Source organism: Manis pentadactyla, chromosome 8, assembly GCF_030020395.1.
Source record: "Manis pentadactyla isolate mManPen7 chromosome 8, mManPen7.hap1, whole genome shotgun sequence".
Classification (NCBI taxonomy): domain Eukaryota; kingdom Metazoa; phylum Chordata; class Mammalia; order Pholidota; family Manidae; genus Manis; species Manis pentadactyla.
The window spans coordinates 31,283,772-31,298,260 of NC_080026.1; positions in this window are offsets into that span (position 1 = coordinate 31,283,772).

Consider the following 14,489-nt stretch of genomic DNA (forward strand, 5'->3'; position numbering starts at 1 on the left):
ACAGCTGGAGGAGTGAGCTTCAGGTTAGCCTGCAGGTCAGTGATGGAAGGTAGGGCCAACCTGGGCACTCACACAGCTGTGGGGGCCGTGGCTGTCAGTGCGCATTTCTGTGGCCTCCACATCTCATCCCAGGTGTGCACATCCAGCTGTTTCAGTAGAGGCCAGTGACGAGAGCTGGGCCAGCAGCGTGGGAGAGCAGAGCTGGTAGGACCAGCCCCAAGTGCACACACGGGGGTGGGTAGCTGCGGAGGTCTGAGTGGGTGTCTGGCACTCACAGTTACAGAGGCCTGGACTGGCTGCCTGTGCAGATCCTAGGCTCCAGTAAAGGGGAGGGGAGTGGGGAAAGACTCCCCACTCTCACTTTCCACTCAGGTGGCTGGCATCTGTGAATGCAAATACCTGTGGGGTGAAAACTGATGAAATTTACAGGGAGTCCATGGCAGTTGTGCTGGTCATTGGTTTCTTTGGTGGTGAAAGCCCCTGGGGTCCTCTGCAGACCAGGTCAGTGGGAATTGCAGCCGCCTTGCTGTGTGGTTGAGATTAGAAGCCTCTGCTGTTCTATGTTGTTCCTAGCTGTCTCTACAGGTCTCATCTTTGCTGGTTTCTGGGTGGATGAAAATAAAGGGGATCCTCATTCAGGTACTGAGTAGGGAATGGGTCACTCACCGCGCTCCCTTCCCAGACAAGGGAAACTCCCTCTCGGTGCTGAGCAGTGCCGGTCTGAGGGAGGCTATGATGCAGGCAACATGAAGCTGTTCTCCCTTCTCATTTTGTGCAGTTATTATCAGGTTTTTTTTCTGCCGTACTGCTGAGGTTTCTTATGGGAAATCCAAAGCTCACTCAGAGCTGCCTAATTGTTGATCTTCACTGGGGAATGGAGGCTGGGTGTCCTACTTTGTCATCTTGGTGACAAAACTCCTGTTTCTGCTGTTTGTTTCCTCGTACTTCTGGTTGTCTTTGCTGGCTTGCTGATTATGGCTCATGGCCAGTTACTTGTGAGGATTCCCTGAGACAAGGACTTTGTCCTTCTCATCAAGATACTGAGCCTGCTTCTGAGGAAGGTGCCTACTCTATCCAATTTTGTAAGTGACACTTCCTTGACCAACTCTAGCAATGTAACGTGTAGCCACAAAATCTTAGAGGTGATTTTTCTTTTGTTTTATTTCTGCTCTACTCAAATCAGGGTAGCTTTCTTTGAAGTTCAAGGTTTGGGGTCAGGTAATGGCTATATTTTCCAGATTTAGTATCCATTAAGTAAATTTGAATTTTCAATTAACAATGAATCATTTTTTAAGTACGAATATCTCCAAATATTATATGGAGCATATTATTATACTAAAAAACTTCTCATCATTTATCTGAAATTAAAATGTGACCGCCTGTCCTGTATTCCATCTGACAGTCCTAACAATAGGTTTAGTTCTTGTCCATACTTATCCCGATGGTGCCCTCTTGGGCAGTCCTCAGCTTTGGCTTTTTTTCCCTCCTGTCCCTCAAGGCTGCAAATAAATCCTAAATATGCAGAATGGACCAGTGCCTCCAAGACAATAGCTTTGGTGCTTGAATATTCTGCATACATACCTGATTTGGGGTATCTTCCCAAAGATACTCTGGGACTGAACAACTATTTCTTTAGTTTGTCAATCTTTTTAAAGTAAAGTTTTCTGTTTTTGTTGTTTAAGCAAGAAGTTTGATCTAAATAGCATACTCTGAATTACCCAGGAAATTGGGGTTACCATTTTCAGTCACTGAAGACTGAAGTTTGTGTCTTCTGAACAGTATGCAATCATATTGCATGTTTGATATATAAAAAGGGAGCAGCTCTGCAACAGGCATGTCTTTATCTGGCAGATATGTTCTCATCCTAAAGCACTAGTAAATTCAACATGTAAAACTGGAGGTTTCATTTCAGCTCTAATTAATTACTCCTTCCTTGGGGCTTTCAAAATAATTTGTGATTCTAATATGGCACTAAACCTTCCCCTGAATTATAGATTTGTATATACAGGTCTGCACTTTCCTTTCAGTTGAAAGCTTTTTGATGGCACGGTTTTGTGTTCTCACTTGCAGAGCCCACACAGCCCCTGGTATGGTGATTGGCTAATAAGCTTTCAGCACTCAAATGATGTGTGTTAAATTACAGTGAATGAAAGGGGAACTGGTAGAGATTTTATCCAAAACCAAAAGTAGTATTATTTCCAGCATTAAAAAATAAAGAAAGATGCACAGGAAAAGCCAGGCTGAAGATAGCCCCTATATGTATTATCTAAGAATATTGTTAATGCTATCAACACCTCACTTGAGAACAATTTGTCAGTGGCCTTGCTGGGGCCAGTATCCTGAAGGAATGACACACTGGACAGATGTGCATTACTGACTATAGAGTAAGAAGTATGTCTGGAGCCTGGAGACCACATGACCAGTTAGGGGGTGCCACAGTTTGAGACCGTAGAAAGCCACGGACTGAAAAAGAAGGATGATTTGGAAGCAAGATACCTGTGTGCATAGAGTTGGAAACAGGACCTGGAGAGAAAAACCGTTCTGCTTTCCATTACATGTAGATGTGTGACCATCCTCCAGCTCAGTGGACTGACTTCACAACTGACTGCTGGCTGAGTGACGGCAGGTGAGAAAGTAGTGATAAGGACAGGCGTCCCAGGAAGCTGGGTCTAAACCTCCTTCAGCTTATCTCCTCCTGATAAGGAACTGGGTACTGGGGAGCTCTTTGGTAAGTCATCTGTAAATCCCTCAGCACTAACAGCTATCTAGCTCCCCATCCTGTATCCCTGCTTTGATCAGCAGGATTTGAATGTAAGCTCCTGCTTAAGAGCCTCAGAGACATAAAGGACAACAAAGTGAAGGAGGATTAGTGTCATGAAGGGCATTACAGGCAGTGCCCGGAGCAAAACAACCAATGGTAGAATCTGGTTTATCCTCCTGCACAGGGCAGGCAAGGCAGATGGACTCGGCATGAGCCCAGACAGGAGAGAGCAGTTAGTGTTGGCTGAAAGGTTTCCTTTGGGAAAATGTATGAACACACAATTTTGCACTGGTTGTGTGCTTGGCTGGTGTGTTACGTATAGTCAGATGACAAGTCCTCGGCCTTGGCTGTGACGGTTAACTTTGTCAGTGTGTCTGGGCCACAGGGTGCCCAGATGTCTGGTCAAACATTATTCTGGGTGTTTCTGTGAGGACATATTGGGATGAGATTAACATTTAAATCAGTGGACTTTGAGAAAAGCCAGTTGCCCGCCATAGTGTGGGTGGGCTTCATCCAATGAGCTAAAGGCTTGAGTAGAACAAGAGGATCAGCCTTCCTGGAGCAAGACAGAACTCAGTAATGGCCTTCAGACTTCATCTGTTCCATCCTTTGGACTCAAACTACACATAGGCTTTCCTGGGTCTCTAGCCTGCCAGTCCACCCTGCAGATTCTGGACTAGTCAGCTTCTATAACTGAGTATAGGAATGAGCCAGTTCCTTATAATGAATCTCTCTCTCTCTCTCTCTCTCTCTCTCTCTCTCTCTATATATATATATATATATATATATATATATATATATATACACACACACACACACACACACACACACACATCTTATTGGTTCTGTGTTTCTGAAGAACCCCAACTAGTAGAGAAGGGATGCATACAGAGGGTGGGGAGAGGCCTATGCACAAGCAGAATAAGTCCAGCTCCACTTCACACCCAAGAGAACAGTCACATGTAAGAGTTGTGCGTAATTTTCATCCCTAATTTCTCTACTTCCTTCTACCTATAGCTCCTTAAATCCTGTCATAATGTCTACTTATTAAAAGCTTATTAATAGGCACAATAATGATGAGTTCACTGGACACATAATGTGCATTTCAAGGGAATCCAGTCTCTTGTCAAGATTGACTTGTCTGGACTGTCAAGGAGGTTATGGAAATTTTTTTTGTAAACATTGCCATGTAGAAATATTGCTAAGTTTTATAAGTAGAGGAGGCAAACAGTTTTAAAAAGTTAACTATCTTATACTTCCCTCTCTATGTGACCTATGGTCTTTAAAAAAACCCACAATTTTCAGAAATTTTGCTTATGTGGGACAGCTGGTACCCTACCCTCACCACTGGCCACATCTATAAGAAGTAAAAAGTAGTGGAGGGATGTGATGATGACCAAGAGGTACTAGTTCATCCTCCAGTCAAGCCTGATACAGAGAACTTTCAGTTCATGGCCAGACCACAATAATCCCTAATTTTAAATGTTTTATATATTAGAAGAAAACAGTCTTTTTTCATGTACCTTACCTGTACCCAATTTAGAGAGGGTTTTACCTGAACCCAAAATCTATACAGAGGTGAAACACCTGAACATAGAAAAAAAGCAAAAGAAAGTCATGACACAAGCACTGGTCCACACAGACACATTGTCTGCAAGTCCACAGGAAGTGACAGAGGCAGAGGCCCACTCTGGAAGTACTGCTTCATGTCTAGTTCTATGGCTATATATACATTATCATTCACTAATTTACTCCACTACTTAGGAAATAATGATCACCTGATTCTGGATGAATGAGGACTGCAGGATCTAAGTGTTTAGCACACCCAGTGTAGCATTGTGGTAAGGAGCACAGGCCCTGTTGCTGAATGAACCTCTGGTTTCAAATCCCCAGTCTTCCATTTGCTGGGTGGCTGCCATTAAACTTATCTATTCTCTCTAAGGCTGTTTCTTGATTTAAGTAAAAGGAAAAATAAAGCACATACTCATAGGATTTTTGTAAAGATGAAACAGAACAACTCATTCAAAGTGCCTGGGGCTTGGGAAATGCTTAATAAATGATATTCATTATTGGAATTATTATTATTCAAAGAAAGTTTACGTAAATCCACAGTCCTTGATCAAAAGCTTTGGGTAGACAATGAGCTAAAGAGGTAGGAACTGTGGATGGAGTGGTTATGAAATTAAAGACTTGCCTAGCATTTCTTGCATGAAGACATCCCCCTTGTAAACTATTTTGTGTTTGCCACTATAGAGGACCTGGTCCATGTGTGGGCAGCTGCGGGCCTTGCTTTAATGTGGAGAAACTCCAGGGGTCATTTGAACCCTGAGTACTGTTTGCTTCAACTTCAAATAAGTCAGGTAATAATCTCGACCAAATAGAAGCCAGCTCCAGCTGGGAATAGTCTATAAACTGATTTATCAAAGCTGATCTGAGTCATTGCTTCATAGCTTCCTTACTGAGCTTAATACAGTACAGAAAATTTTTCTTATTGAGATAATTCCTAGATATATTAATGTTTTATTTGGTATTAAATATTTTTTATTTTCCCCCAATTTAAAGTGATGGTGCGTGCCTCTTTGCAAATGGGTCATTACATACCCATGTGCTAATGGAAATAACAAAACACAAACCTGGTTTTAAACGAACTTGATTTTTATCATATCAGAAAGAATTGTGTTGTCACGGTTCTGACAAGGGCTCCCCACTGCGAGACCAGAGCTCCCGCGGGAGGGAACAGCCTCTGTTTGCTTTGTCTGCCTAGTTGGATGTCCAGCACAATCTTTTGTTTACTATTTCGTTCTCCACTGAGGGAAAAAGCCAGCTCACCTGACAGTGTGTCGTTCTTCTCCAGATCATGTTTTCTGCTGCCAGAAAATAAATAAACACGTTTGAATTCCTTATATACAAGAGAAAGGATTTTGAAAAAAAGATTCCATTCTAGAGTTGCTCATGGCACACTGAAAGTTAACTTCTCTCTCCCCTTTGTGGTATATATGACTGATTATTTGAAAACTATAGCTGTTGGGCGTAACAAACGTTCTGGGCCTGGCAGAATCTGTTGTGGACATCTCACCAGGGAGGAAGGTCATTCACTATTTGCTCTCCTTCCTGAGGAAGAGACTCATCCTGCAGCCTGAACTGGCCCTTGAGAGGGAAAAATTATGGAGGGAGGACCTCTCCTCCCTATGAAGGGAAAATACAGTTTGGGGGAGGATCTGTGTTGGAGAACGTTAAGATGGCAATCTTCATGAAAAAGTAGCCCTTCAGTGAAGGAAGGATGGACCAAGGAAGGGTGTCCTAGCAATGCCATCCTTCTTAGAGACTCTGGGTTAATGTTTTTCTTGGTATTTCTTGAAACTTTCTTAAGTTTTCCAACCAAGCTCAGCTTTCAGATGCAAACATTTGATAAGAAAGAACAATTTACCTTACAAGTGTCAGAGGAGGATCAATGTGTCTTGGTCCCCGAAGTGGGGAAGTGGAGGTGGTGCTGAAAGCAGTGGCGGTTATGGTGGTGATGGTTTTATTTAAAGTGAGAAAACCAATCTGATGAGATGTTTCAGGAGCATTACCCACCAAGAGGATCTCTTCCAGGGTTCAATTTTATGGCACTTTTTGCTTTTGTTTCACTTTTTTTAAATGTACAGAACTGTTAGTCACTTAAATTGGGACCTCCTCTGCACACAAAATTAATTCAAATAGATCATAGATCTGTGTGTTACAGCTAAGATAATAAGACTAGGAAATATTGCAATCTTGAGGTAGGCAAGGATTTCTTGGGCACAATAAAAAGCAAAGTATTTTAGAAAAATTATATATTGGATTTGGACAAAACTAGAAACATGTTTTTAAAAGACTCCATTATAAAAAGAAAAGGCAGACCATAAACTATGAGAAAATATTCATAGCATATATATGACAAAATATCTTGTATCTAAAATAGAACACAGAAATCTTTCATCACTATTAGCAAATGACTTATTTAGAAGCACAAAAACATTCCAATTGACACCTCACAAAGTAAAAAATATGAGTAGCCAATAAGGACATGAAAAGATGTTCACCCTCATCATTCACTGGGAAAATCCAAAATTTGACTAAAATAAGCTCCCACTTTACACCTATAAGAATAGGTAAAACTAGAAGACTAACCATACAAAACATTGTCAAGGATGTGAATCAGCATGAACTCTTTTAGGTTTTGCTGGTGGGAATGTGAAATGGCCCAACTCTGAAAAACAGCTTGTCAGCTTCCTTAAAAGCTGCACACACTGTTCCCATAAGATCCAGCCACCCCTCTTCTTGGTAGGTACCAAAAGAAATGAAACTATATGTCGACACAGAGACTTGCACACAGGTGGTCATATAATATCTCCAAACTGGATACAACCCAAATGTCTATCAGGAGGTAAAATGGATAAACAAATTGGAGCATAACTATAACAGTGATGTATTACTCAGCACTGAAAGGCCAACACTACAAATACATGCAACATGAATAAGTCTCAAAATCACTATGTAGCGTGAAAGAGACCAGGCATGAAAGAGTGTATACTATTACATTTACTTAAAACTCAAGAAAAGACAAAGCTAATCTGTAATGACAGAAGGCAGGTCTACAGTTGTTGGGAGCTGAGGTGTGAAGGGAGTTGACTGGGAGGGAGCAAAGGAATCTTTTGTGGTGATCAAAACATTCTGTATTTTTATTACAGTGGGGTTTACGTGGTTACAGACATGTATCAAGACTCATTAAACTATACACTTAAAATGAGTGCACAGGGTGGTGTGCAAATTATACCTCTGTAGTCAATAATAATAAACTCCACTGAAATGCAGATGTCAACACTTAGACTTTAACATCTGTTTCTACCCTCTTCTCCCATGGCCATTTTCCCTTCTCCCAAGCAGCCTGTCCATAGCACCTACATGTAAGGGCACATTAGCAGGTTTCTGTTAGAGCCAATAAGGAATCTAAACACAGGAATCTAAACATCCTCATAAAGAATGAAAAAAAAATCAGTCTATCATGAAAATCATTTAAAGCTTTGGATGGATAGAGTTCATCACCAGAAGCACTATTTAAATATTCATTTAGTTTAACCAAATTCCTTTCTTTTTATTCAGTTGTGGAAATACATTTTCAGAATTTCTCCATGTGCAAAAATATCCAAATCAACCAAAAACACAAAGGCAGAAATAAGCAGTAAACAGACGTTTATTTCTTTTTAAATCAACTGCCTGAGTGCTTTCAAAGATAACCCTATTTCATAAATGCTGGCAATAAATACATAGAATGGCTGGCCGGCAGTTAGACTAACATGAGCCCTGTCATCTTATCCTTTCTTGTGTCTCTCAAGAGTGCAGGTAATACAAAGAGGAAAACTGCAGTCTCCCTTTTCCTTTGCCCTCCCCTATCCACAACTCACATACCAACTATGACCCTTAGCACTTCCTCATGTTTTCAACCCAGCACGATCAGTAGCTCAGAGAGACCATCTACTGTGTAGTGTAATTGAACTTAGTTGAGATTTTTTTTTTAAACTGAGAAAGTCTGTTATTTCTTCTTATTCCTAGCCCCTAGGGCTCAGATTTTACATCAAGACTTGAATGCTGGAAGAAGAGTCAGTGGAAATGTTTGCTAGGACAGGATCTAAGGAACACTGTTGGGGTTCTCACAGCCTGGGAAATTAAACTTTATACCCGAATTAAAGGAAGAGATAGTCAAATATGAAAAATAACTTAAATATACTAGTTCTTTCCTCCTTTTCAGAAGTATGTTTAATCTAGAAAAGTACTGTTCAAATATTCTCTTCCAACCAGTTTTCATTCCCTAGTTCTAACTTTCTAATATGTGAAAAACTCTGTTAATAGAGTGGCTAATGGTCACAAAAATAGAAAAATTGGCAACCAAGAATGATCTACAACAGTGGCTGCAAATAAGGAGAAAATGTATATGGTGGTAATATGACCAGACTTTCCCAAAAAACTCCTGTTTGGCTGCCAGAGGAATTGCCCTGTTCTATCCCTTTTGACCAATGCTGTGGGCTTGTTCACATTACTGATCCCCCATGGCTATGCCTGTACACACACACACACACACACACATATAAACACACCAGGCAATGTTCTTGCCTTTATTTTCTCAATAACCTAAAGAACAAAAGCAGCCATCTACAGAAGGACCTTCTGCCATCACATGGAATCCTACAGAAAATTGACATCCCAAATCAATCACCAATATATTAATTTATTTAACAAATTTTTAAGGATATGTTAGATTGTTTACTGACCTTGTTTCCAAATAATCTTCAGCACATCAAGAAAGCTTTTAGTACTTGGTTATATTAGATCCAAGATCTAATATTAAATTAATGAACTTACGAATTTCAGCATGAAGGTAAAATCTACTCTAAGGATGAAGAAACGAGAGGAGAGAGAGGAAGGGGAAAAGAAAACATATCAAGAAGCAGACATTGCCTACTGCCCAAGTTCAGTCCTTGGGCAACATTTAGGCAAGAAGCTTATTCTGAAATGTTTCCCTGAGGAACAGCATCAGCAGCACGTTGTCTGATTGGGCATGAAAGATTGTGTGTGACGGTCTTTCTTTCCCTCCTTTCCGCCTGCCTCCCTGCCTTACTTTCCTCCTTACTTCCTCTCTTCTTTCTTTCTTCTTTAGAAAATCCAAATCAAACCTAAGTGTCGCTTCATTTACACCCATGGAAAACTTACATTTTACACATATTTATGATCCTTTATAATGTTTCTCTGCCTTCTGTTTTCCATACTGTTTTTCTTTCCACTTGTTATAAGTATTTAGAGGACAGAGTTAGTAAATTATTTTGTTGATCTCTTCCCTTTTCCACCTGCTTCATAATTCAATTAACAAATACATAAAGAATCTTAAAGATCCTGCTCAGGACTGGGTCTCAGTAAATTCTTATTTTCTAAGTGAGGGTATTAAATAAACTAAATAGAATTACACATGTCATATGAAATTATGTAGATGTATTTAAATGATTGCATTAAGAAAGAAACAAATCATTTTTCAAATGGCACCAAACTGTCTAAACATAAGTTTACATTTATTCTATTTTCTAAAGTTGACTCTACAAGGAGCATCTTTTCAAGTCTGCATAATAACTTAATATTCACAGGATTAATTTAGTAGATTCAGTGTATTGCATTAACAGTGAAATGACATCCACTTGATAAACACATCAGTCATTGATCATATTAAAATCCTGAGACTAAACTTGAATTACCTGTAATTTAGAAAACTTCAGAAATATTCACATGTTCCACACTTGCAGCTTTCAAGTCTTGAGAAGATCAAAGAGATTCCTTCAACTGTGAAAACCTTCATAAGAGCTTTCTAAGACTCTACACATCATATACATGTCACATGTTAAGACAGGATTTAGAAGAATTTAGGCGACAGCAGTATAAATGTCAGATTTGGTTGCTTATAGTATAAATAATGCAAATAGTCTTCTGTAGCAGCCAAGATCAAGTTCTGCTTTTTGATGGAATACAGAAGCAGATGGCCCATTCAGGGTGATTAAAGCTAAGGAAAGTAGTTTAACGCAACTAATTTAGGGAAAGAAGGAAGGTGGAAAGGTGGAAAGCTGACAGGCAGGACAAAGTGGGAAAGAGATAGACAAAGAGGTTCCATTTAAGCATCATTTATAATTAGAACAGCTGGTGATAATCTGGCCCAACCAAATTTACTTTTTCAGGTTGGGAAATTGAGGTCCAGAGTTTAAAAGTAGCTTACCACTCTCCTTATGTTTCTGTTTGCTACTGGCACGCAATTGCCTCATTCGGTACATGCTGCGATATCCTAAAGACCAACAAGCCTGTCATCTACCGATGCAAGGAGGAAACTCCCTTCGTGGTACTGAAATTCTAAGTCAAAGTACTTTCATTGTTGTAAAACAACTGAGTACATTTAATAAATAAGGTAAATCAAGCCGCACTGTCCTGACAGAGCACCAGGGTTCCCTCATGCATCTGCACTCTTAGAAACCTCTCTGAGCACGCGTCTTTAGAGAGTGTGTAGCAGGCAGCCTGAGAGGGAGAGAGGGGCGGAAGATGGCGGCGTGAGTAGAGCAGCGGAAATCTCCTCCCAAAACAACATATATCTATGAAAATATAACAAAGACAACCCTTCCTAGAATAAAGACCAGAGGACACAGGACAATATCCAGACCACATCCACACCTGAGAGAACCCAGCGCCTCGCGAAGGGGGTAAGATACAAGCCCCGGCCCCGCGGGAGCCGAGCGCCCCTCCCCCTGACTCCCGGCGGGAGAAGAATAGGCAGAGCGGGAGGGAGACGGAGCCCAGGGCTGCCGAAGACCCAGCCCCAGCCATCCGGGCCAGAGTGCAGGGCCCTCGATACTGGGAAAACAGGGCAGCAAGAACAGTGAGCAGGCACTGGAGGCTGGGCGACAGAGGGCATAAGAAAAGCGCGCGACCATTTTTTTTTTTTTTTTTTGCTTTTTTACTGCTTTGTTTTGGCGAGCGCTTTTTGGAAGTCTTAAAGGGACAGGGACCCCAATACTAGGGAAACAGGGCAGAAAGACCGGTGAGCAGAGGCCTGAGGCTGGCACCGGAGAATAAAGAAAAACGAACGACCACCTTTTTTTTTTAATTAAAAAAATTTTTTTTCTTGTTTTTTTTTGTGGTCGTTGTTTCGTTTTGCCGGGTGCTTTTTGGAAGTCTTAAAGGGGCAGGGCGGGACACTTAATCCAGAGGTAGGGAATCCGGGGATCTCTGGGCACCCTAACCCCTGGGCTGCAGGGAGCAGGGAGGCCCCTTCCGGAGATAAATAGCCTCCCAGCAGCTCCTGCTCCAACGCGACTCCACCATTTTGGAGTAGCTGCCCGAGCCAGGCCACGCCCACAGCAACAGGGGAGATTAACTCCATAGCAGCCGGGCAGGAAGCAGAAACCCTGTCTGCGCGCAGCTGCGCAGCACAAGCCACTAGAGGCCGCTGTTCTCCCAGGAGAGGAGGGCCACAAACCAACAAGAAAGGAAGTCCTTCCAGCCGTCACTCGTCCCAGTTCTGCAGACTATTCCTATCACCATGAAAAGGCAAAGCTATAGGCAGACAAAGATCACAGAGACAACACCAGAGAAGGAGACAGACCTAACCAGTCTTCCTGACAAAGAATTCAAAATAAGAATCATAAACATGCTGACAGAGATGCAGAGAAATACACAAGAAAAATGGGATGAAGTCCGGAAAGAGATCACAGATGCCAGAAAGGAGATCGCAGAAATGAAACAAACTCTGGAAGGGTTTATAAGCAGAATGGATAGAATGCAAGAGGCCATTGATGGAATTGAAATCAGAGAACAGGAACGCATAGAAGCTGACATAGAGAGAGACAAAAGGATCTCCAGGAATGAAACAATATTAAGAGAACTGTGTGACCAATCTAAAAGGAACAATATCCGTATTATAGGGGTCCCAGAAGAAGAAGAGAGAGGCAAAGAGATGGAAAGTATCTTAGAAGAAATAATTGCTGAAAACTTCCCCACACTGGGGGAGGAAGTAATCGAACAGACCACGGAAATACACAGAACCCCCAACAGAAAGGATCCAAGAAGGGCAACACCAAGACACATAATAATTAAAATGGCAAAGATCAAGGACAAGGAAAGAGTGTTAAAGGCAGTTAGAGAGAAAAAGGTCACCTATAAAGGGAAACCCATCAGGCTAACGTCAGATTTCTCAACAGAAACCCTACAGGCCAGAAGAGAATGGCATGATATATTTAATACAATGAAACAGAAGGGCCTTGAACCAAGGATACTGTATCCAGCACGACTATCATTCAAATATGACGGTGGGATTAAACAATTCCCAGACAAACAAAAGCTGAGGGAATTTGCTTTCCACAAACCACCTCTACAGAACATCTTACAGGGACTGCTCTAGATGGGAGCACTCCTAGAAGGAGCACAGCACAAAACACCCAACATATGAAGAATCGAGGAGGAGGAACAAGAAGGGAGAGAAGAAAAGAATCTCCAGACAGTGTATATAACAGCTCAATAAGCGAGCTAAGTTAGGCAGTAAGATACTAAAGAGGCTAACCTTGAACCTTTGGTAACCACGAATTTAAAGCCTGCAATGGCAATAAGTACATATCTTTCAATAGTCACCCTAAATGTTAATGGGTTGAATGCACCAATCAAAAGACACAGAGTAACAGAATGGATAAAAAAGCAAGACCCATCTATATGCTGCTTACAAGAAACTCACCTCAAACCCAAAGACATGTACAGACTAAAAGTCAAGGGATGGAAAAACATATTTCAAGCAAACAACAGTGAGAAGAAAGCAGGGGTTGCAGTACTAATATCAGACAAAATAGACTTCAAAACAAAGAAAGTAACAAGAGATAGAGAAGGACACTACATAATGATAAAGGGCTCAGTCAAACAAGAGGATATAACCATTCTAAATATATATGCACCCAACACAGGAGCACCAGCATATGTGAAACAAATACTAACAGAACTAAAGGGGGATATAGACTGCAATGAATTCATTCTAGGAGACTTCAACACACCACTCACCCCAAAGGATAGATCCACTGGGCAGAAAATAAGTAAGGACACGGAAGCACTGAACAACACAGTAGAGCAGATGGACCTAATAGACATCTATAGAACTCTACATCCAAAAGCAGCGGGATATACATTCTTCTCAAGTGCACATGGAACATTCTCCAGAATAGACCACATACTAGGCCACAAAAAGAGCCTCAGAAAATTCCAAAAGATTGAAATCCTACCAACCAACTTTTACCCCATATACAAAAGTAAACTCAAAATGGATCAAAGACCTGAATGTAAGCCATGAAACCATTAAACTCTTGGAAGAAAACATAGGCACAAACCTCTTAGACATAAACATGAGTGACCTCTTCTTGAACATATCTCCCCGGGCAAGGAAAACAACAGCAAAAATGAGTAAGTGGGACTATATTAAGCTGAAAAGCTTCTGTACAGCAAAAGACACCATCAATAGAACAAGAAGGATCCCTACAGTATGGGAGAATATATTTGAAAATGACACATCCGATAAAGGCTTGACGTCCAGAATATATAAGGAGCTCTCACACCTCAACAAACAAAAAACAAATAACCCAATTAAAAAATGGGCAGAGGAACTGAACAGACAGTTCTCCAAAAAAGAAATACAGATGGCCAACAGACATATGAAAAGATGCTCCACATCGCTAATTATCAGAGAAATGCAAATTAAAACTACAATGAGGTATCACCTCACACCAGTAAGGATGGCTGCCATCCAAAAGACAAACAACAACAAATGTTGGCGAGGCTGTGGAGAAAGGGGAACCCTCCTACACTGCTGGTGGGAATGTAAGTTAGTTCAACCATTGTGGAAAGCAGTATGGAGGTACATCAAAATGCTCAAAACAGACTTACCATTTGACCCAGGAATTCCACTCCTAGGAATTTACCCTAAGAACGCAGCAATCAAGTTTGAGAAAGACAGATGCACCCCTATGTTTATTGCAGCACTATTTACAATAGCCAAGAATTGGAAGCAACCTAAATGTCCATCAATTGATGAATGGATAAAGAAGATGTGGTACATATACACAATGGAATACTACTCAGCTATAAGAAAAGGGCAAATCCAATCATTTGCAGCAACATGGATGGAGCTGGAGGGTATTATGCTCAG